This window comes from Convolutriloba macropyga, chromosome 8 (assembly GCF_964194025.1).
Source record: "Convolutriloba macropyga chromosome 8, txConMacr16.3, whole genome shotgun sequence".
Taxonomy (NCBI): Eukaryota; Metazoa; Xenacoelomorpha; order Acoela; family Convolutidae; genus Convolutriloba; species Convolutriloba macropyga.
In genome coordinates this window covers 24,354,125-24,375,580 of record NC_134475.1, presented here as the reverse complement: position 1 = coordinate 24,375,580, position 21,456 = coordinate 24,354,125, and the positions used below count along the sequence as shown (strand labels likewise).

Genomic DNA, 21,456 nt, shown 5'->3' with positions numbered 1-21,456 from the left:
GGCGTCGAGTTCCACTCCCGAGTTTTTTTAAACGACTAACCCGTTTGAATTGACGTTGTTGATGTTTGATGGGAAGGATATTGAAGATAAAGCTACTTGCCATTCTCCATCCAAAAAAGTGGTTGAGATAACTGCTAATGGAATTTTGTCATTGTGTTTTCACCAAAAACTTCCATTGATGCGTTGGATATTAGGTCGATTGTGAATTCTTTGGCGGGATTCATTTTATTCGTCTGCAGTAACTAACACGTTTACTTGGACTAATTCCGGTTCATAAAATTTACCTTCAATTATAACGTTGTTTGCATCTATAAGATTGTACGTTGGTGGACTCACGGTAGCAGTTTTGAATATCGTAAAAACTTCGTCTGTATAATTTTGTTTATAACCTTTTCTGAATTTTTTGTCGTGCTTTGCAATCCTAACAAGGTCTCCTTTTTCGTATTTTGGTTTGTACTTTGTTGTGTTGACTGCTAATGATATTAAAATTGGTTCATGTTTTTTGAAAACTTTATTAGGTGCTAAATGGGTTACCCGGTTAACACGACTGTTTATAGTATTTACAAACTGGGGTAAATCTTCAATATATGTCCAAGTCCACTTTTCTTCCAAATATTTGTAAATGATGTTTTTAAGCGAGCGAATGTTCCTCTCTGCAAATGCCGACTTGGTTTCGCTTTCTGTTGTATATAAATGATTTCCTTTCTTTTCACAAAATTTTTTGAAATCTCCTTTGAACTCTGATCCCTTGTCTGTCCATACTTTTTCTGGCTGTTTTCTCTTGATCGTTTTTTTGAACGCTTCAACAGCATCTTTTGCATATAAAGTTTTCATTGGTTTAACTCGTAAGTAACGTGATAAAACATCCACAGCCACCAAAAAATAGTTTACACCGTTGTTGTGTTGGGCAACTTTATCCATATACGCAACATCGACAGACCAGATTTCATTTATTCTATATGCAACAGCTTTCAGTCGGGGAAAACTTTCCCTGAATTGTCTGTTATTCGTGTACGGGGCTTTCGACAGAAGATAGCGAATAATTTTGCCTCTGGTGAAACCGCTAGCTTTCTTCAAGTTAGCAATGCTACCAAATGCAGCACTGCCTTTAGTGTACAATTTGTCTAACTGTTTAACTTGATAGGAAGTAATTCTCCCAGGGGCTGGTTGGATTGATTTCTTTTTCTGCCTCTTCAAAGTTTCTCTGGTCGTTGTCAGAAGCTTTTGTTTTCTTTCGCTGGGATTTTGAAGCAACCTCTTTGTCCGACTTATATTCCAAAAATTGCAGTCTCTCTTTAGATGATAAATTTAGAAACTTTTTGGCGTATGTGTTACAAGTCAAATGCGAACCAATATCGAGATGCGTTAATACACTGAATTGTTCGAAAGATAGTTTGCAAGTGGTTTGCTGTAGATTGTAAAGAAATGTAGCAGCAACAACTTCTGTATTTGTACCATTAATAAGCAATCTCTTCGATGAGTCCAAGGACACAGAATCTGATTCCTCTATTATGTCCAGTATTCTTTTCGCTCTTTCAAACTTTATCCCCTTCAAGATTCTAATATCATTCAGCACTGATAGTCGATGTGTTGTCTGTCGTAAATGATTTCGCCATAGACTCGTTTATTGTACTTCTATCGTCCACTGAAGCGTCAGTTTGTTGTTCTGTATCCTGTTGCGAGGCAGAAGGAGCTGATGGTGACTTGTTTCTCTGGAGAAGTGATATCTGCTTGGCTGGATTGTGAATATTTTTGTTGCTGAGTAATTGAGAGACATGAGGTTGTTCTCTTGTATACATCTGTTTAGGTATTAACACAAATTCTTCAGTTTGCATTTTGTTCTAGATATTCAATGCAGGGTAATGCTATGAGTTGAATGAGATTGTTGCCCGAGGGAGATTGAATTATTTTTATCCGTTCAGTTTTCCCTAGGTTCCTGTTCGAAAGTTGACGCAGAGTTTTTTCAAATTTTTTTAGTTCTTTTTTATTGACTGGAACAACTCCAGAGAGTACGTTCATCACACAGTCACTCAGAAACCAAATGAAGTCGCCGTCTTTAAGTAACTCGGATTCAATGTTGGAGTTCTTGTTTGTGCTATTTCCCCAGTGCTTGAGCATAAGCAAATGTTTTTTTTCATTCGTAATTGGTGTAACAACGGCTTCCTCCGAAGGAATGTAAAAAAATGAAGGAATAGGTCCAATAATATGTGACGCAAATCGTAAACCCTGACTGGTTTTGGGATCGAGATCAATAATAAAATGTCCAAAGGGCTCCGCAGTTGCTAGTTTGTTTGCTTCGTTAATCAGTTGGAGACAATTCAACTGTTTTCCAAGATATTCAATTTGTTGAATGTCACGAAGCGACTTGAATATTATTATGTGTGTTGTATTCAGATCAATGGTTCTGGACCATTTGCTTTGATGGAACAAATTATGCTTGACGTATATTACATGTAATTTGCGGTGACGTCCTGAGGTAGCTATTTTTACAAATTCTTTATCGTTGAAGTTTTCTTCACATGAATCATCATAGATAAGCAGACAATGCGATAGATTTTTTTGTTATATCAAAGCCTGAGTATTTTAGAAACTCAATCCCTGGTATAACTTGTTGCATATCTTTGAAAAGTGGTTGGAACTCTTTGTAAAAATAATAAATTTTCTCAAAACGTGGATAAAAGGTCGAACCCTTTAACATTCGAAACAAGAGTTCTGTTTTACCACAACCACTTGGTCCTACAATTGACATGAATACCCTGTCATGTGTACGAATAATTTTGTTCATAGTTTGGGATTAGGTAAACTGTAACCAACTAAACTCGATAAGAGAGCAATCCAAATTGATTTCTCTTCACAGCTTTCTGATAATAGAAAGAGCATAGTGAAGCAAAGAATGATCATTAAGAGAATGATACTAACTTGAACAAAAAATATTACTTCGGACCTTGGCACTGTTGAATTTGAACAACAACGCTATCTGGGCCTCTCCTTATTGTTCACATCAAAGACTAAGTTACTGATACCAGCATCAGCCTCGTCTCTTTGATTCATTGGAGAAAAAAAATAATTGAAAAGTGAATTGAAACAAAGATGATATAAAATGTTAATTTTTGAATTATTCTCTGGGCAACTGTTTCATGTACCAGAACTCAAACAAATTGAAACCTTTAATATGACTTTTTATCTCTAGTTTATAACAAACGGTTGATGAGTCATTTTCCTCGAACGATGGTTGACTGAAGACTTTTTCAACTTCGGGGTGCTCCAAGACATATAATCGCAACTCATTCGGCATCTCATTAAGTGATAGCTCACGTTCTGGTGGGGGTGGTGTTTTTTTCAATCTAAATCGAGGAACTTTTTTGTCCGCCCATTGCTTCCAACTTGGGATTCGCTGCTCTTTGGGGGACTGCATAGGCTTCTGGTTTGTTTTGTTCATAGCCATAATTGAACTGATTCCGATGTTCTCGAGCTCTCTGTTTATTTTTTACGTACAGTTGGAAGTGATAGAAATTATCTATCACGGGCAGGAAAGCCCTAAAGCTGTCTAGTTCGTCGGGAGAAAGAGTAATGGTTGCAAAATAACGTTTTGCTGCTGCGCTATAAAGCGAGTTGTAACGCGGTTGTTGTGCTTTGTTTGGCTTATTGTTGAGATAGTTCGCTCGGTTCTATTGATCACTTGAAAAATTATTCTGTATTGGTGGAGAGGGATCCTGAACTCTGTTGAGTATTACAATCGGCTGGTCGTCAAGTGGAGTCAAGCAAGTGAATATCTTCAAGTTGTCTGACAGATAAGTCGTTAAAGTTGCCGTGTCTTCTCTGTACATCACTTTGTGTCCACTGTGAAAATATTCTTGCTTTACGTTCCGCGCAGTGATTTGATAATTGATCGTTTGTTAAACGAAAGTTTGAATGAAGATAACAGGAGGGAACTTGTTCTTCTGATATTGTCTCTGAGATTCGGGGACAATTTAGATCCTCCAGATTATAAACAGTTTCTTGTAAAAGCTTACTGAGGAGCTCTAACTTTTCAATGCCTTTGGCAAAAAAGTTTTTCCGTATGAATCGGAAACTGAAACTCAGACAGATTGTTTTCAAATCACAGTAAGGTATATCACCTTCGTCCCAATCAAGACCGTGTAGGTTATTGGTCAACCAAATAACAGCTTGTCTATCGTGTGCGGGTAAATCAGCGAATTTAAGCGGTGGTTTGAAAAATATTGTATCGTTGTAACTGGAACACAAACTGAGTTCTTTTATAATGAATCCAAGTGACTTTAGTTTGAAACCGTCGAGATCGAGGACAATATTATTTGTCGTTTTGCTGCCAAAATTTTCTAGCATTCCAATTCACGAAACAGTTGTGAATGAATAATTTTCACTGATAGAATGAATAATATTCCTGTCAGGTGTCCAAAAAGACAATTGTTTACCGGTGAGCAACGGAAAGCGTAAACATATCCAGGGCCTTTGTTTCGGCAATCTTTTATAAATCCAGCGGCGTCATGCAATGCAGCATGAAGTCGTAGCACTTTGCTCCGTTTCAGTAAGGGATCTAGTCTTGAATTATCAATTCCAATGAAACCACCATAGGGTCTAAGTTTAAGTGCTATTTCTCCGTCAACTTCTGGATCTAACAAAGATCAGGCAGCTACGAAATATAATTGTCGATAAGATATGTGTGTATAATTCATGTTACCTCTCAGTGATAAAACTTTCTCATGAATGAGCTTGATGTCTTTTGTTCCTATTGTGTTCATTATTTACTTTTTACTGAACGTGAGCGTTTAGAGTTTTTGTTTATAAATCTTTCAATTCTGATTGGTTGTCAACTTGAATAATAAATCAGGCACTCCAATTGGTCAATTTATTTTGAAAAGTTTTGTGACCCTGAACATGTTTGGGCATGATCTGGTGACTCTTCAATTAATATATCATCTATCATGTTATACATCTACTAACAGATTAGTTATTTTTTTTGTCCCATTTATGTATACATTTATGGACATAAGTGATTATGACCATAATTGTGCGCATAATTACGTGAAAAGTTATTTCCTTGTACAACTCTGGTTTTTTATCAATGTGTATATTTATGTATGTATGTGTATGAATTTATGTATTTATGTATATATGTATGCATGTTTTTATGTATGTATGTATGTATGTATGTATGTATGTATGTATGTATGTATGTATGTATGTATGTATGTATGTATGTATGTATGTATGTATGTATGTATGTATGTATGTATGTATGTATGTATGTATGTATGTATGTATGTATGTATGTATGTATGTATGTATGTATGTATGTATGTATGTATGTATGTATGTATGTATGTATGTATGTATGAAAGTATGTATGTATGTATGTATGTATGTATGTATGTATGTATGTATGTATGTATGTATGTATGTATGTATGTATGTATGTATGTATGTATGTATGTATGTATGTATGTATGTATGTATGTATGTATGTATGTATGTATGTATGTATGTATGTATGTATGTATGTATGTATGTATGTATGTATGTATGTATGTATGTATGTATGTATGTATGTATGTATGTATGTATATGTATATGTATGTATGTATGTATAAATGTATGTATGTATGTTTGTATGTATGTGTGCACGTATGTATGTATTCGATCTCTCTGTTTTTACGTGTTCATAATTGTTAGTTTGTGTTAAGGCAGGATGGCGCAGGGGAAGCGCGCTGGGCCCATAACCCAGAGGTCGGTAGATCAAAACTATCTCCTGCTCAATCTTTTTACGTAAATTTATAGATTTTTTTGTATGCATATGTGTACCACAGTTGAAATGTTTTACTTAGAAAAACCTGATTGGCTGGGATTGGCTTTATAGACAACTAGAGTCCTCTGATGGTTCGGGGGTTTAGTTTGGGTGTGGTTGGTGTAGGTGCGTGGTGTGTGTGTGTTTGGGTGTTTGCGTGTGTGTGTGTGTGCATGCATTGTTGTGTATGCTTGTGGTGATTGTAATTGGCTGATGTTTAGCGGAGTGTTTGGGGTGTGGCGGTGAGATGAATGCTGTTGTTTATCACACCAAACGTGTTTCACAACTTCTCATATTGATTAAAAGTGAAATAGCGTTGAAAATTTTTGGACCCCATTTTCATAACATTTCACATTGATTAAAGCCAAAAACTTGACAAAAATTTTTTAAACCCCATTTTGCAAAAAATTTTACAAGTTATTGTCCCCCTACGGGACCAAAATTTCATTTTTCGAAAAAAGTGTTTCTGACAACTTTTTTCACTCACAAAACATGTTTCACAATATTTCACATTGATTAAAACCAAAAAATTGACAAAAATTTTTTAGACCCCATTTTTCAAAAAAAATTACAAGTTATTGTCCACCTATAGGACCAAAATTTCAATTTTTGAAAAAAGTATTTCCAACAACTTTTTTCACTCACAAAACATGTTTCACATTATTTCACATTGATTAATGCCAAAAAATCAAGAAAATTTTTTTAGGCGCCATTTTTCAAAAAATTTTATAAGTTATTGTCCCCCTACGGGACCAAAATTTCCTTTTTCGAAAAACGTATTTCCGACAACTTTTTTCACTCACAAAACATGTTTCACAGCATTTCACATTGATTAAAGCCAAAAAATCAAGAAAAATTTTTTAGGCCCCATTTTTCAAAAAATTTTACAAGTTATTGTCCCCCTATGGGACCAAAATTTCATTTTTCGAAAAAAGTGTTTCCGACAACTTTTTTCACTCACAAAACATGTTTCCCAATATTTCACATTGATTAAAACCAAAAAAGTGACAAAAATTTTTTAGACCCCATTTTTCAAAAAAATTACAATTTATTGTCCACCTATAGGACCAAAATTTCAATTTTTGAAAAAAGTATTTCCGACAGCTTTTTTCACTCACAAAACATGTTTCACATTATTTCACTTTGATTAATGCCAAAAAATCAAGAAAATTTTTTTAGGCGCCATTTTTCAAAAAATTTTATAAGTTATTGTCCCCCGATGGGACAAAAAATTCAATTTTCGAAAAAGTTGTTTCCGACTACTTTTTTTACTCACAGAACATGTTTCAAACTAGTTCACATCTTTTAGAGACAAAAACAACAAATTTTTGTGAAATACATTTTTTTTCAGAAAAAAAAATAGGATCTGATCAGAACCACAACGGGGGGGGACATTATGTATTAAGATAGGGAATGCAGAAATTGTCCCCTAGGGGGGCACTTAGGGGAAAATTTACTGCGAATTTGCGTTAAATGTCCCCCTAAGTGTCCCCCCTAGGGGGACAATTTCTGCATTCCCTATCTTAATACATAATGTCCCCCCCCCCCGTTGTGGTTCTAGTCAGCTTTTTATACTACTATTGGGGATTAGCTCCTTGTCAAAACTATTGTCTCTGATATTGGGCAAAAACCTGCAGATGAGTCGCCGATAGCAGAACATGGTGTATATTTATTTATCTTACAAAACACCGACCTATGTCTGAGAACACAAAAATTAAATTGTTTTACAATTTATTTTCAACAACTATTTCACATAAAAAAATTCACTGCGGCATTATTTACAGCTTGCTTTTCCCCCATTAATATTTTCAACAAAACTCCACTGATCATAAACAGTATTGAGCTTGAAAACACCGATCCCGTATAATAATTTCTACCTTTTACTTCAAGTACACTTGACCGTTTGGTTAGTTTCTTATTGTATACAGGCCAATAATCTGGAAAAATTTAGAAGATAGTTCTCATAGACTGTTTGATTTTCAAGAAATAATTTTATACGACCCTCTTCATACCAAATTGTGTTAAACAACATTAGTGTTTTTTAAAATACGGTCTTAAGGGGAGCAATTTTTTCAATACACTCGATAGAAGATGAAAAATAAAATATATTTATCAGTTGCTTTTAAATATTTGTACACTTTGAACCAACACAAAATTCTTTATATTTTCTCTGTCAAATTTTTGTAAAATGATACTTTTTTGTCTTCCACAGCTGTTATCAGTAAACAAAATAGAACAAAATTAAAATAATTTTGTTGAGAAGTGCTGCCAAAAACGGATAGTTTTGCATGGTGAATTGATCTAAAGTTGCTCAAAGAGGTCCTTCTTTTCTAACTTAATGAAACTTTTTTTAAAACGATTTTAGAAATGCAGTTACATGGAAAAAGCACCGACATTCAAACCTTGAAACAACAGTTAGTCTTTTTTGAGTAATCAAACTGCTTTAGAGCCATACGTTCCTTAGGTGCGAGTTTCAAGGGTACAAGAAATACTCTACCGGCTCTTTTCTTTTTTGAGTTGGTTTCAATTCTATTGATTCTAAATAGTTCAAGAGATACGTACCATAAAGACCAATTTTTGTCTGCTATTTGCCAACTATTTGATAAACATACAAAATCATTTTTACCCATGTCAGGTCATTAGTGCAAAACTTCAGTTGCATATGGCTTTTGGAAGCATTTTTCAAATTGAACAACAACGCGGAATGTTTGCTCTCCTCTGCCACTTCGAAATAGTTTTTTGCCTTTAAATTCAGAAAAGGGATTCTGTTCAATGTTACCACAGCTGTTCAAAAAATCAGCAGACTTGATGAAGGTCAGTGCACAAAACGATGCTTCAGATAACCCTCGGTTTCTCCAAGAGAACTTTCTTTACATTTTTACATACATCAGAGAACAGCTCATTAACCCACCTACTTTTGGATCTGAAGATTTTAAAACACCGTGTCTTCGATGTCCATAATAAAGACAATTAATTGTTCGTTATCAGCGAGATCAGCACTTGCATCTTCTGTTTTTCTCAATTCACGAGTAATCTTGTAATGAATTGGGGTCAAGACATCATTCCAAAAAATAAATGTGTTTTTCAAAATATTCCCTTCATCATCAGATGATGTTTAGTATATCGTCCCAAAAACTTGGCAGATATTGGCTTCGGGTGAAATTACCGCGAATTGGTAAGCGATCACGTGAACTAACAATACTTGCAGTGATTACAACACAGTCTTTTCTGCTACAGCCAACGCCGTTGTGAAGAAATCACCACCTGGCTCCTCCTCCATATCAAAGACACACACTGTGCGTTGAGTTCGTACTCTCCAATGCTGTCAGATACGGTGCTGAAGACCGGTCCTCTACAGCAGAAAAAGGTTTTCCCCGTTTCTCAACCAACAGAGAAATCAAAGATAAAGAGGAAAAGCCTTAGGAAAAATTTTTAGGGTTGAGCGTGTGGGCACTGAAATTTTTTTCCGATGATGCAGTCATTTCCATCAGAAGATCACCAGTAGCAACCGAAAAATTTCATTTGAATTTGATTTTTGAAAATCTTATAAATAGTGAGATCTTGGTTTTGTGGGGTTAAAAATTTAAGAGACAAAACTTTTCATTCAAAAGGACTCCTTGTCTTCAAGTGAAAAGCTATGTTGTTGCCTGTTCATCTCGTTTGAACGATTCAGGTATTCCATCCTCATCAAGTCTATAATGAGTTGCTTTTTTGTTGGGTAATCAACTCAACAACTAACGGTCAATATATTGTGATCTAAGCCGGAAAATTTCCTCCACTCATGGTTAACCAGAAATTATTCAAGATATTCCAGTTGTAAAACGCTAAATCAGTTCTGATTCATAGTATTCTAAAGGTTGTGTGTTCGAAGATTTTGCGGAATAGGCTGAGACAGCAATTTTTCCAGAATACAAAAATTAAAGTAAATTATGAAATCTTCAAAAGACGCTTGAAATTTCTGAGCAATGCATGAGCATGATTTTTGAAAAAAGCAATAATTCAACAATATCCAGGTTTTTTGCAAACAGAAACCCTTAAATTACAGTCAACCACCAGTACAAAACAAGTGAGGACCAGTAGAACTAGCAGTAAAACTGTGGATCCATTCTGTTTATGGCCCTGTTTTTTTATGCCCCTTAATAAATAATTGGGCCGCGTATACCCATTGAGCATGCACCTCAAAAACACACTTTTACTCCTATTTGTCCACAATTCGCCAAACTATCAAGCGAACTCAACACTCTCAATAATACCAATTTAAATGTCAAATAAATTCCAATTGTATAAATGAAGCAAAATAGCTGCAATCTTTCACACCAAAAATTTCTCGTGTGAACTCAGCAAAAACTCGTGCATTTTTATCCGATTGCTCGCGTGAAAAGATACACACGATAAAAGGCCAATTTATGCGAGAAATCGTGTAGTAAAATAAAAATACACGATTCTCTCGGGTTAATCTCAGGTTTTTTTTGTGATTCACATGATAAATCATGGTAAAATTGATGCAATTTTTCGTTTGTTTTAGTTGTGCTTTTGCGTGAAAAATAACGGAAATTTTCGTGCGAAAAGACACGAAAGATTCAATTACTTTTACTTGATTTGTTGTGTGAATCACACGAAAAATCGTGAGATTAAGACCAACAGAAACGTGTAATTTTACATTTTCTCCTCTAAATCGGCCCGTAATTTTATTTCTTTTATTAAGCCATCGAAACGCGTTTTAAAACAAACTGAGGCCTTAGTTGAGGATTTCATGAATTTGGATCATTAGGAAAACGTTCGAAAGAACTTTCTGAAAAAGACTAAACCAACTAAACCAGACTAAGCGATCATAAATATTACTTTCGTGTTCATTTTATGACTTTTCAATTACAACAACTAGAAAAACAGCTCGCAAAAAAGCTCGCGAAAAAAGCTTGCTAATTTTCCTCATACACTCAATCGCACGAAAAATCATGCGATTTATTTATCACACGAGGAAAAGTTTCTCATGTAAAATAACACGAGAAGCATTTTTCACAAAAAAAAAATCGTGTGAATTTTCATCTCACGAGAAAAATATGTGATCTCTTACGAGAGAGTATAGAGTTTTGTTCAACTGTTATGCATTTGGTTATTTAAATGCTTTATTTAAAAGTTTTAGCTCAATACACCTTTCACGCCCTTTTTCGTCTGAACCATTTCATATAAGCCTGTTTTGAAAGCTGATCAGAGCTGAAGAACTATTCAGGACACATTACTGCGAGTATGTATTTTTTCTGTTTTTACTCTGCACCTATAATTTTTTTCTTTTTTCACTCTGCACCAGTTGGACTTTTCACATTAAAAATTGGACATAAGATAATGATCAAAACAAAAAAGTAAAGTTGGAAACACTACGATTCATTGTGGATTTACAATGTTACTGTGACCCAGATGAAAAAATATTAACTATAAATATCAGCAAACGGTTTGAAAAAAGTAAAACTTTAACTGAAAAGAAAATTGTGAAGATCTAATCACTTCTATTGAAATTATTGCCGTTCAAAATTTTAAAAGAAACATTCCTGAAAATCTACGCTTGCTAAAATTTTTTCAGACAAGATCACTACTATAGCATTTAGGAGGAAAATAAAAAGAGAGTGCAATAGTTACTTGATAAACCTCGATGTCGGCAATTAAACGTTCGAGAAAATATTGGGTTCTAGTATTCCAGTTAAATTAGAACGAATAATATCTTCATTGTCTACTTAAAACCATTTCAACAGCTGCTAACAAAGTTGGTGTTTGTTCTGACCCCCTTTAGTCAACACTCACTTTCTTCGAGTTTTGATTATTCCAGACAGTTATAGAGGTTTGAAAATTGACTGACATCCTTTGTTTTTGATCCCGTTCAATAAGTTTTGCCTTTTTTTCATCAAAAATGGCACCAGATGTGTTTGTTTAGCCAACATTTTTCAAATATGCCGGAACCAGAGACCTAAAACCTGTTGACACATTTTTGAATAAACTCAGAGGAGGGTTAGTGTTACTTCTCTCTTTTATAAATCTACTGAAATGAAACTTTAAAGGTTTTTCGCTAAATTTAACAATCAGTTTCAAAAATGCGTCTTTTCCTTCGATAATATTGAAAATTTTGTTCTCCAATTATTTATTTAGGTTACAGTAGGAAAATTACTTGTTGATTTTGAACGCGTTGAACTATCAGTCCGAGTTTTGGACTAGTTGTGGCTTCTGTCAATGAAAAATTGACGTGATTCCATTAAGGCGATGTCTTCTTTAAGAACCATAATACCACTTCGTTAATCTTTTCTCTATGCTTTTTAGGGCCCAGTGTTGTTTCCCCTCTAAGGTTATTATTTGATAGCTCATATTTTTGTCATATTTAAAACACACAAACAAACCACAGCTTTTTTGAAACAATGACAGAGGTACATAAAGAGAGGAAAGAATTTGAAAAAATGAAGAAAGAAGACTTGATAAGTGAATGTTTGAATTTGAATAAATTATTATCACAATAAACGAAAAAACATTGAACCAAATCCATGACAACAACAATGTTCAACAGCACCAGCAACAAACAAACATTTTGTATCCGAATTTTATACCAAGATCAACAAAGGCACTTATTCTCTCGGATAGTACATACGAAAAAAGTACAAGCAAAAGATCTGAGCACAAGTACAGCTATACACTCCTGTCCTTCAGCAAAAGTTCAAGACTTACTCAATATTGTAAAACAATACAACGGTTATCACAAGATTGAAAATCTTATTATACATGTTGGACATAACAATATTGATTCGGGAAATAGCGGTTTTGAAACAGCTACTATTTTAATGGAAACTGCGTCGGAAATTATACAGAAACCGTCATCACTCAAAGTTGCACTTTGCAAAATTCCACCAGTTAAAGATGGTTTTCTAGTTCACAGCAAAAATAACGATAACATGAACAAATATAATGAAGCGTTAGAAAACGTTGCAACGGAGTTGAATGGCGTTTTTGATATTGACCTTGTTTTTTTAATATACTGTAAACGAAAGATGTCAGCAATGATGGAGTACACCCATCAGTCAGCCAAGATATACTTAAAGTTGTCAGAGAGACTCGGAATTTCTATGTGGGTCAATTTCTTACGGTGTCAGAAACTGAAATGACACCTAGAATTATCAGCCGAAACTTTGGAAAAAAACTTGATCAATATGATAACAATTTTTTTTTGGTTTCCTTCCAAAACAAGCATTTTTACCTCCAACTTATTATAAAATTGGCGGATGGTTTGTTGAAATATAGAACAATGCAACTTTTCTTGATATTTTTAAATTTCAGTATACTTATGGGAAGGGAAGATCATATTGAAATTCATAAGCGAACATTTGAAAAGTATTATTCCATCACACCTAATGTTTGTTAAATTTTAAAACAGTTGATTCCTACAGTTTTGTTTTATTACTGAAACTGTTGGCTTTTTGTTCATTTGTACGTCTCATGCTGTCAGGGGACATTGATTTGAACCCAGGATCTCATCTGGGAAATTTGATTGAGTATTCAAGTTACTTAAAAAACAGAGGATCAAGCCAATCGCCTTTATTTTTCCTTATTAATTGTCAAAGCTTGAATTACAAGTTTAAAGAGTTTTCAAAATTTTTGCAAACTCCTCCCATTAACACGTTTGTCGCTGTAACTGAAACCTGGTTGGACACTGATTGTAATGTTGAAAAAAACTTTTTAACAGCATCGCATACTTTCCTTGGGAAATCCAGATCAGACAAAACAGGGGCATCAAAGGGCAAAGGAGTAGATATTTTTGACCCGAAAAATATTACTGCCGATATCAAATCAAGAATTGAAACGGTTGATGAGATTTTTTTGAATCCATTTTGGTTGAAATAACTGACCCTCTGACTGAACAATTACTTGTTAACGTTTCTTATTGCCCAAACAAACGTCTTGGTGAATTTTTTCTTGATCAATTAAGTACCAAATTATCAGGGGCATATATCGCTACAGTTAACGTTATTTTGCTGAGATTACAACCTGAATTATCTGAACAAGACAAAAAAAAATAAAATAGAAATTTTTGCGTCAAATTCGGGATTAGAAATTGTTAACCTAAGGGATGCAACCAGAGGTACTGATAAAACATTTACACTTATTGATCACTGTTACGTTTCGAAAGATGAGATAATTGCGTACAATGCCACAACAACCCCTTTTAACTCCGACCATTTTCTTGTTATCTTCAAATCAAACCTCTGATTGAAATCTGAGAGTGACAACATAATAACGACGAGACATTTTCGATTATTCTCACGCTCTAAATTTAACAGAGATGTTGCTCTTGCCGAGTGGAGTAGAATGTACCACTATGAGAATGGCAACGAATTGTTTGATTCATTCATCGATATTTTTGAGAAAACTGTTGAAAAACACGCACCAATTCAGACTGTTAAAAAAGCGGGAGACAATTTTAAAAATTCTCAGCCCTGGTTAACACAAGAATTGATGCAGTTGATCGCCCAAAAATGTTTTTGTTCATTAAATGGAAAAAAAATTCTGAGAGCGAGACGTACAAAGAGTTTAAGCGCTTGAAAAACACAAGTGAATAGCAGACTAAGGGAGGCGCACAACATTTGTTGCATCAATTTCTTCAAAAACTACCAACAAGTAAGGACAATGAAAATTCATTAAACAGAATACCGATCCGAGTGAAAGGGTCAATGTGTCAAAGTTGACGAAATCACAATAGAAAGTGGTGAAGTTTCAAGAGAACCAAAAAATATTGTCAATTGTCTAAATAGACCATTTGCTAATATAGGTGTTTTCAAAGGTTCGGATATTGCCTGTAAATACCCTGGTAAACTAAACACAAGTTCTGAATTCACATTCAGAACTGATAAACTGTTCTGAATTCACATTCAGAACAGTGACTAGAAACGAACTTTATTCAGTCATTGGATCGCTGGACGCAAATTAGCTATAGGGGTACATCTACAGTTCGCCTTAAATGAGTGCATTAGGGAGAAAATTTTCCCAACTAAAATGAAACTAGCCTATGTAACACCAATTTTCAAGAAAGGTGATAAATTAGATAGCACAAATTATTGACCAATTTCTGTAAATCCAAGTTTTGCAAAAATCTTTGAGCCCCACCTTCTGACTCAGATGACGGAGTTAATTGGTGAGAATAAAATTAAAAATAAAGAGCAATTCAGATTTCAGAAAAAAAGTCTGCAACAGATGCACATTTAGAACTGGTTGAAATAGTTTCGACTAATTTAGATCAAAGCAAAGAAACTGTTGCTATTTTTCTAGACCTTGCAAATGCATTTAATTCCATTTCGCATAGCATTTTCCTTAAAAATTTGAACGGTTTGGTTTTTCCCAGGCAGCAAAAAATTTTTTGTTTTCATTTCTTGCCAACCGCAGACAAACGGTACAGATTAATGGCATGTTCTCTGATTATGAAATTGTGAATCACGGTGAGCGATAAGGAATTGTTTTAGGAGCACTCATTTTTCTTTTATATGTGAACGATTCCTCATCTAACATAAACACAATGAAAAATGTAATTCAATTCGAAGATGACACAAGTATTGTCAGTTGTGGACAAAAAAGTAGCTTACATTGAAAAATCACCGAAACTTTGCAAAAACAGAAGAATATGTAGAGATGAACAAACTAACTTAAATACAAACAAAACCGAATTAATCCTTTTCTCTTGCAATAATTTTGATTTCCGATCAATTTTTTTTACAAAAACGATGTTCTCACAACACAAAAAATTTGCAAATATCTTGATATTCAAATTGACAGGATTCTTAGTTTCGAGGAGCAGTTGAATAAAACGTTGAAAAAGTTGGCTCATGCTATAAGATCAATTTACCTTATGAGACGTCAAGTTCCAAGTACGCGCGCATTCTTCTTCTAAAATCACTTCTGCTTTCACACTTATCTTTTTCAGCAACCTTTTTTCAAAATTTATCTGGAAAAAACCTAAAACGACTTAACCGACAGATTAACTGGGGTATAAAGGTGTGTTTTCTACGCAAAAAGTATGGCAAAGCGAGAGATCTGCTAATCCAGACAAAGACCCTACCAGCTGAGCTAATAATAGCAAAAATCTCGCTAATCAAATTTTATTTTGATATTGCTTGGCCAGAAAATTCACACGGCTATCTGAGTCTTCATCAAAATACTCAAACAAAACAATTCAAAATTAGACAAAATGCCACAACCAGCTTTGGAATGACTTCGACTGTTCGTCAATGCGCACAAAAAAGGAATAAGTTACCACAGTGGCTTCGGTTGGCTAAAAAGGAAAACCTTTTTAAGAAAACGTTGAATGATTTCTTGCTCTCACAACATGAAAAAGTTCCGTTGAATAGTAACGTAGGAGCCTTTGGAAGTTATTTTAATTTTCAGGAAGAAAATTTTATAACGTGATTCTTTGAGAAATTTATTGATGTTTATTATATTATTTTGTTTGAATGATTTGACGTTTTTTTGTTTCAAGTATATAAATTGAATTATTGTGCTGTAACCAAGATTTTTGTTCTTTTTGAGGTCTCATGAGTGTTTTCTAATCGTAAAAGATGAAGTTGGCTGGCCTATTTGGTATAGGTGAACTTTTTAATGATACCTTAATTTGATACCTACTGGCGCTTTTGACTTCGAATGTATTTGTTTTAAGAATAAACCTGTTATTTTTGAAGTTTGCGTTTCTAAATTCTGTCATCTCGTTCGTTAGTCTCGGTAAATCTATTTCACGCGTATTTAAGATGAAATGGATATTCAATCTCTCTCTTGTTCATAAACTTAAAATATTTTTTTCATGGCTACGATCTTTCAACTTTATTAAAAACTTTTTGGTTATTTGCTGTTATTTGCCTGTCATTTTGGTTACTGAGCTGTTACATAGATTTTTGGTTACTGAGCTGTTATTTGCCTGTTATTATGGTTTTAAAGAAAAGGTTCAACTAATTTTGAAATAAATTATGCAATTTTACACAGAGAATTTTTTTTAATAGCTTATTATTTCTATGCCTCTGAAAAAGGTTGCCCGCAAAATGTAAACAAGTTTTTATTTTGGCCTATAAATCTGTTCACTTTGTAGCCATATCATATATTCCGTGTAATGCTAGCTTTCAGTGGAGACACAAACAACCTCTGGAGAATAAATTCCACGTTTTTGTTGGTTCCAAATGATAGTTAATGGAATTAATTTAAAACAAAATTGAAAAAAAAATTGGTTGAGTTTTTTTAATTCTGTCCCCCCTTTCGTTCTTTTTTTTTCAAAATTGTTTCAATCGACCAAAAACTGTTTAAAAACAACTCTTCTCGTTTTTTGATGGCGCAGCAAACAATCATTTTATTGTTTTTATGTTGCTGGTGATTGTTCAATGGCGGTGACTACATGTGTTTTCCCAAAACTTTTTTTACAATGGTCGTTACCTGTGCTTAGTTTTTGTTATATTTTTCTATAGTCCTTCTAAAATAGGGCTTATTGATGGTAAAATTTGGTCCATTTGAGCACTGACAATCTTTTCATTTGATTGTTGATGATTTTAATGGCTGCAACAATGGTCTTAATGTCTTTTTTAAATTGTTGGTAGGTTTTTGAATTCTGCCAAAAATCGTTTATTATTTTGTAGATTTAAGACTTAGTCTACACTAGTGAGACATTGACAGGTTCGAATTAAGTAAAAATTTTATCATTCTCAATTATTTTTTCTTGAAAGTTATAGTTTTCATGCTTTTGAAATTCCACCTGTTCATTGGTTTCAAATGTTAATTAATGGAGATCATTTTTATAAAATAAAATTTGAGAGAAAAAATTGGTTGAGTTTTTGAACTCTGTCCCTTTTTGTTTTATTTTTCAAAATTGTTTCAATTGGTCAAAAATTGGTTAAAAGCAACTCTTCTCGCTCCTTGATGGAGCAGAAAACAATCATTTTATTGTTTTTATGTTGCTGGTGATTGTTCAATGGCGGTGATTCCATGTGATTTCACAATTTTTTTACAATGGTCGTTACCTGTGCTTAGTTTTTTTTAATATTATCTTATAGTCTCTCTAAAATAGGGCTTATTGAAGGTAAACTATGGCCCATTCGAGCACTCGAGCTTTTCTCGAGCTTTTTTAAATGGCTGCAACAATGTCTTTTAAATACGATTGCAGAATTTTGAGTTTTGCTATAATGGTTTGTTATTTTGTAGACATAAGACTCAGTCTGCACTAGTGAGACACTGACAGGTTTGCATCAAGTAAAATTTTAATCTATATCAATCATTTTCTCTGGAAATTTATAATTTTCATGCATTTTTAAAAATTGGTTTTTTTTTCTGTCAATTTGCATCATAGTCACAGTAAACACAGCTTAAATCATCTTCTTTCTAGAGAGAAAATTTGTTTTTTATTTGTATTTGCTTTTTAATTAACAGTTTCGTGGTTCTGATGCTTTGAGTCTTTAATTAAAAATTTGAATTTTTTGATATTTGCAAGTTTTGATTTTTTTTAGTTCTCTTCCTATTACAACATTAATAACGGTTCCCATTGGTTTTCAAAATGAGTGTTGATGAAAGATTTTTAACGGTTTTAACGAACAGCCTACGGTTTTAACGGCTTTAACACCATTTATCTGAAATTTCAACTGAAATTTTTTAAAATTTTTTCTGGTTTTTGGTTGCATTTGTCGCCTTTTTGTAGTGTTATGACATATTTTGGATAATGAAGAGTTTCAATGGCTTCCTTTTGCAGTATCATACAAATATCCTGAATAACGATATAATTAATTAGCTAAGGGCTTTATTGATTCCGAATTTAGATGTTTTCAAAAATGCAAATGTATTCTCAAATTCTGCCCTTTTGTTTTCTTTGTCCACTTGTTACCTCCTTAATGACAGGTCCTATATGATTTCCGACGATTTACAAGTTCATTTCCGAAGATTTACAAGTTCATTTACAAGTTCCATTTGCATTTTCATGGGATGCTTTGTCTGATGCTATCTATGTTTTCCTCTAATTTCATCTGATTCGACGTTGACATTGTTATTAATTGTTTGCACAAAAAAGTTTTGAGTTTTCGTCGTAATTAACGTTTTTGTCAATTGAATTTGTTGTTTATCTTGCTTCTTATTCTTATTCAATTCCTTGTCTCGAAAATGATCGTCCCAGTGGCTACGATGGAGTAAAATAAGAATCTGTCTGTTAATTTTAGATGTAAGCTGAAGGTTGTTATGCCTTTGCCCAGTTGAGTTTTCTATTCGTTGATTTGTTGTCCCGGGTCTCAATGCGACCAGGTCAAGTCCCATCTTGAGTGAAGTTCAAGTTGATTTGATCAGTTCAGGTTTCATCTGATGCTTTCTTGACTGTGTTAGTGATATATTTTTTAAAAACTTTGACAATGAGTTTGACCCTAAGTTTTGACGTTTGTATTGTCTTGTAGTTTTTTTATGTGAATGTCATCGGATTTTAAGTGCGGAATTATTTATTTCATTTAGTGATATGCGTTTGAAATCTTTTGTTAACTCATTAACCAATTTATTTCGATCAGTTTGTGTATTTTTGAAAGTTTTTTTTTCTCTTCATTATTTGGTAGACAATTAAGTAAAAAATATGGATGATTGGGGACGGAATAATATGTATACCTCCTTGTTTTCAATTTAAATTAAATTCAATGAAGGCTCTTGCTAGCAGTAGATGTTGCAAGTTTTGTAGGCCAGCCGCATTGATTTTTCATCCAGAATGTATGACTTTTCATGTATGACAGGTCGCTATTCTGAAAACAACTTCTGGTAACCAGGTTTGTTGTCTATGCTCGATGCTTTCTATCTGAGTAGTTCGTTTTCTTATAAATCTTTGGGAAAAAATTATCGATAAAAGTTTTAAAACTTTGGTATTTCGACCATATTTAGGAAGATTTCGACCAGATTTGGAACTTTCATCCCATGAGACTGAAATGTGGGTACGGACCATGCAGGAAAGACCAAAGTATGGGTATGAGTCAGACCGAACGGACCAAAAACTGGGTTTGGCCAGAGCAACCGTCTGAAATATAGGTATGGCCAGATCAAACTGAGAGAAAGGGTATGCGACAGACCAAATGGAGAGACTAATTGAGTCGTCATCCAGTCTATTAACTCAGTCACACCGGACTCCCCTTTCTGCGCAACGAGTCCATCTGGTCCTTAACTGTCTTGGGTCACGTACCTCATCCTGAAGTGCATATAATAGTTTAAACATTATGTGATCTTCACTGGCTGCTAGAAAGAAATTTTTTGACTTTCTTGCAGTATAGGAATCAAAATGGTTATTTCTGGTTTCAAATTTGCGTATTCTTAAGCTCTACAATGAATGTTGTATATAAATGGACCTTCCTTAGCGGCTATCGCTAATCTTGGAAATTTCATTAATGCTCAACGCGTCTGCAAATTTTCAAACCGAAGTTTCAATTATTTTCAAATTTCAAAAAGATATCGATGAAATAAAACACTCTGAGGCTTTTTAACATTTGAAATCAGATATGTACCAAAACTTTTTTAAACAAATTTTCTTTGTTTTTGTTTGGCCCTTGGATTAGGGCAAAACGGTGGACCCAATGGACCAAAAATGCTGAACTACATATAGCATTGAAAAACTTGATCACAAAAATTTTTGCTCGCGCACAAAAATTAAACAGTTCATTTGGATCACAATCTTGTATGATTGACAATTTGCACCTTTCTATTGAATGCAATTTTTAGTCCCATATTTTGAGTCATATAAACTGACTTCCAAAATATCTTCTCTTTAGAGGAAAAGATTTCCTCTCTCAACCAATGGGCTTCAAAAGATAATTCAAAACCGACCTTACAGGATCTTGGTTGAAGTTTCGAAAAAAGGTGGAGAAAAGTGGAATATTGACAGAGCTGACATCTTGTTTTTTTCCACAAATCCGGTACCACTACTCATTTAGTTTCAACAAGAAAATTGGAAGTACATTTGGCTACAGAATTAGACGCCGTTTTCACGTGAGAAGCTTCTCTCAAATTCATTTAGCAGCCTCTAAGAATACAAGCTTATAAAAAATGCCAAATAAATCTAATAAAAATTACATAATGTATACAGTTAAACCAAAATCAGTCTAAATTCAAATTTTCAATTTATTTCCTCAATTACAGAATAAATGACGCCTTTGTTGAAACCTGTTCTATTGTTACGTTCATTTCCATATCCCGTCTGCTTGCATGTTCTCGTGTTCGATGTCTTAAGATTATGTCAACTAGCGGAAAAATTGAGTTGTCCGAATTTGAAGTGTCACGTGAATTCGTCATGTCGCATATGGAGTTGGAATCTTGAATTGAGCTGGGGGGCACGACAACCATGCTGGAGCTTCTGCTGTTCCGGTCACTAACAGTCGTTTTGGAACAAACTGACATTTCATGAATTTGTCACTATATTTGGATCAACTATTCTTTTAAAAACCAACTTTCCACTCACCTCAAATTTTATAAAACTCAATGGAAACTGAATTGAGCTTTTTTGTGAAACTGAAATTGAGTTAACTGTGAAACTGAAAACTTGTGACAATGTTAGAGAACATTTGCGCTTTATGTACACAGCTGAAAAGTAGTTTAAGGAAGCAAATTTGAACTAAGTGTTATTGTTCCTAAATTTAGCCCTACTCAAACAA

General features: G+C 34.0%; 1 protein-coding gene and 1 long non-coding RNA gene across 2 annotated transcripts in view; one reads left to right on the top strand and one right to left on the bottom strand.

Annotated features, from left to right (window-relative positions):
• The window catches only part of LOC142344611 (uncharacterized), a 324,571-nt gene that overhangs the window by 207,403 nt on the left and 95,712 nt on the right, over positions 1–21,456 (top strand). The window lies entirely within an intron of this gene.
• LOC142344027 (uncharacterized) lies at positions 20,860–21,377 on the bottom strand. The gene is made up of 2 exons (XR_012759238.1): positions 21,264–21,377; positions 20,860–21,173 (listed from the first exon to the last, which is right to left on the bottom strand). It is a non-coding gene; the product is annotated as an uncharacterized LOC142344027 (long non-coding RNA).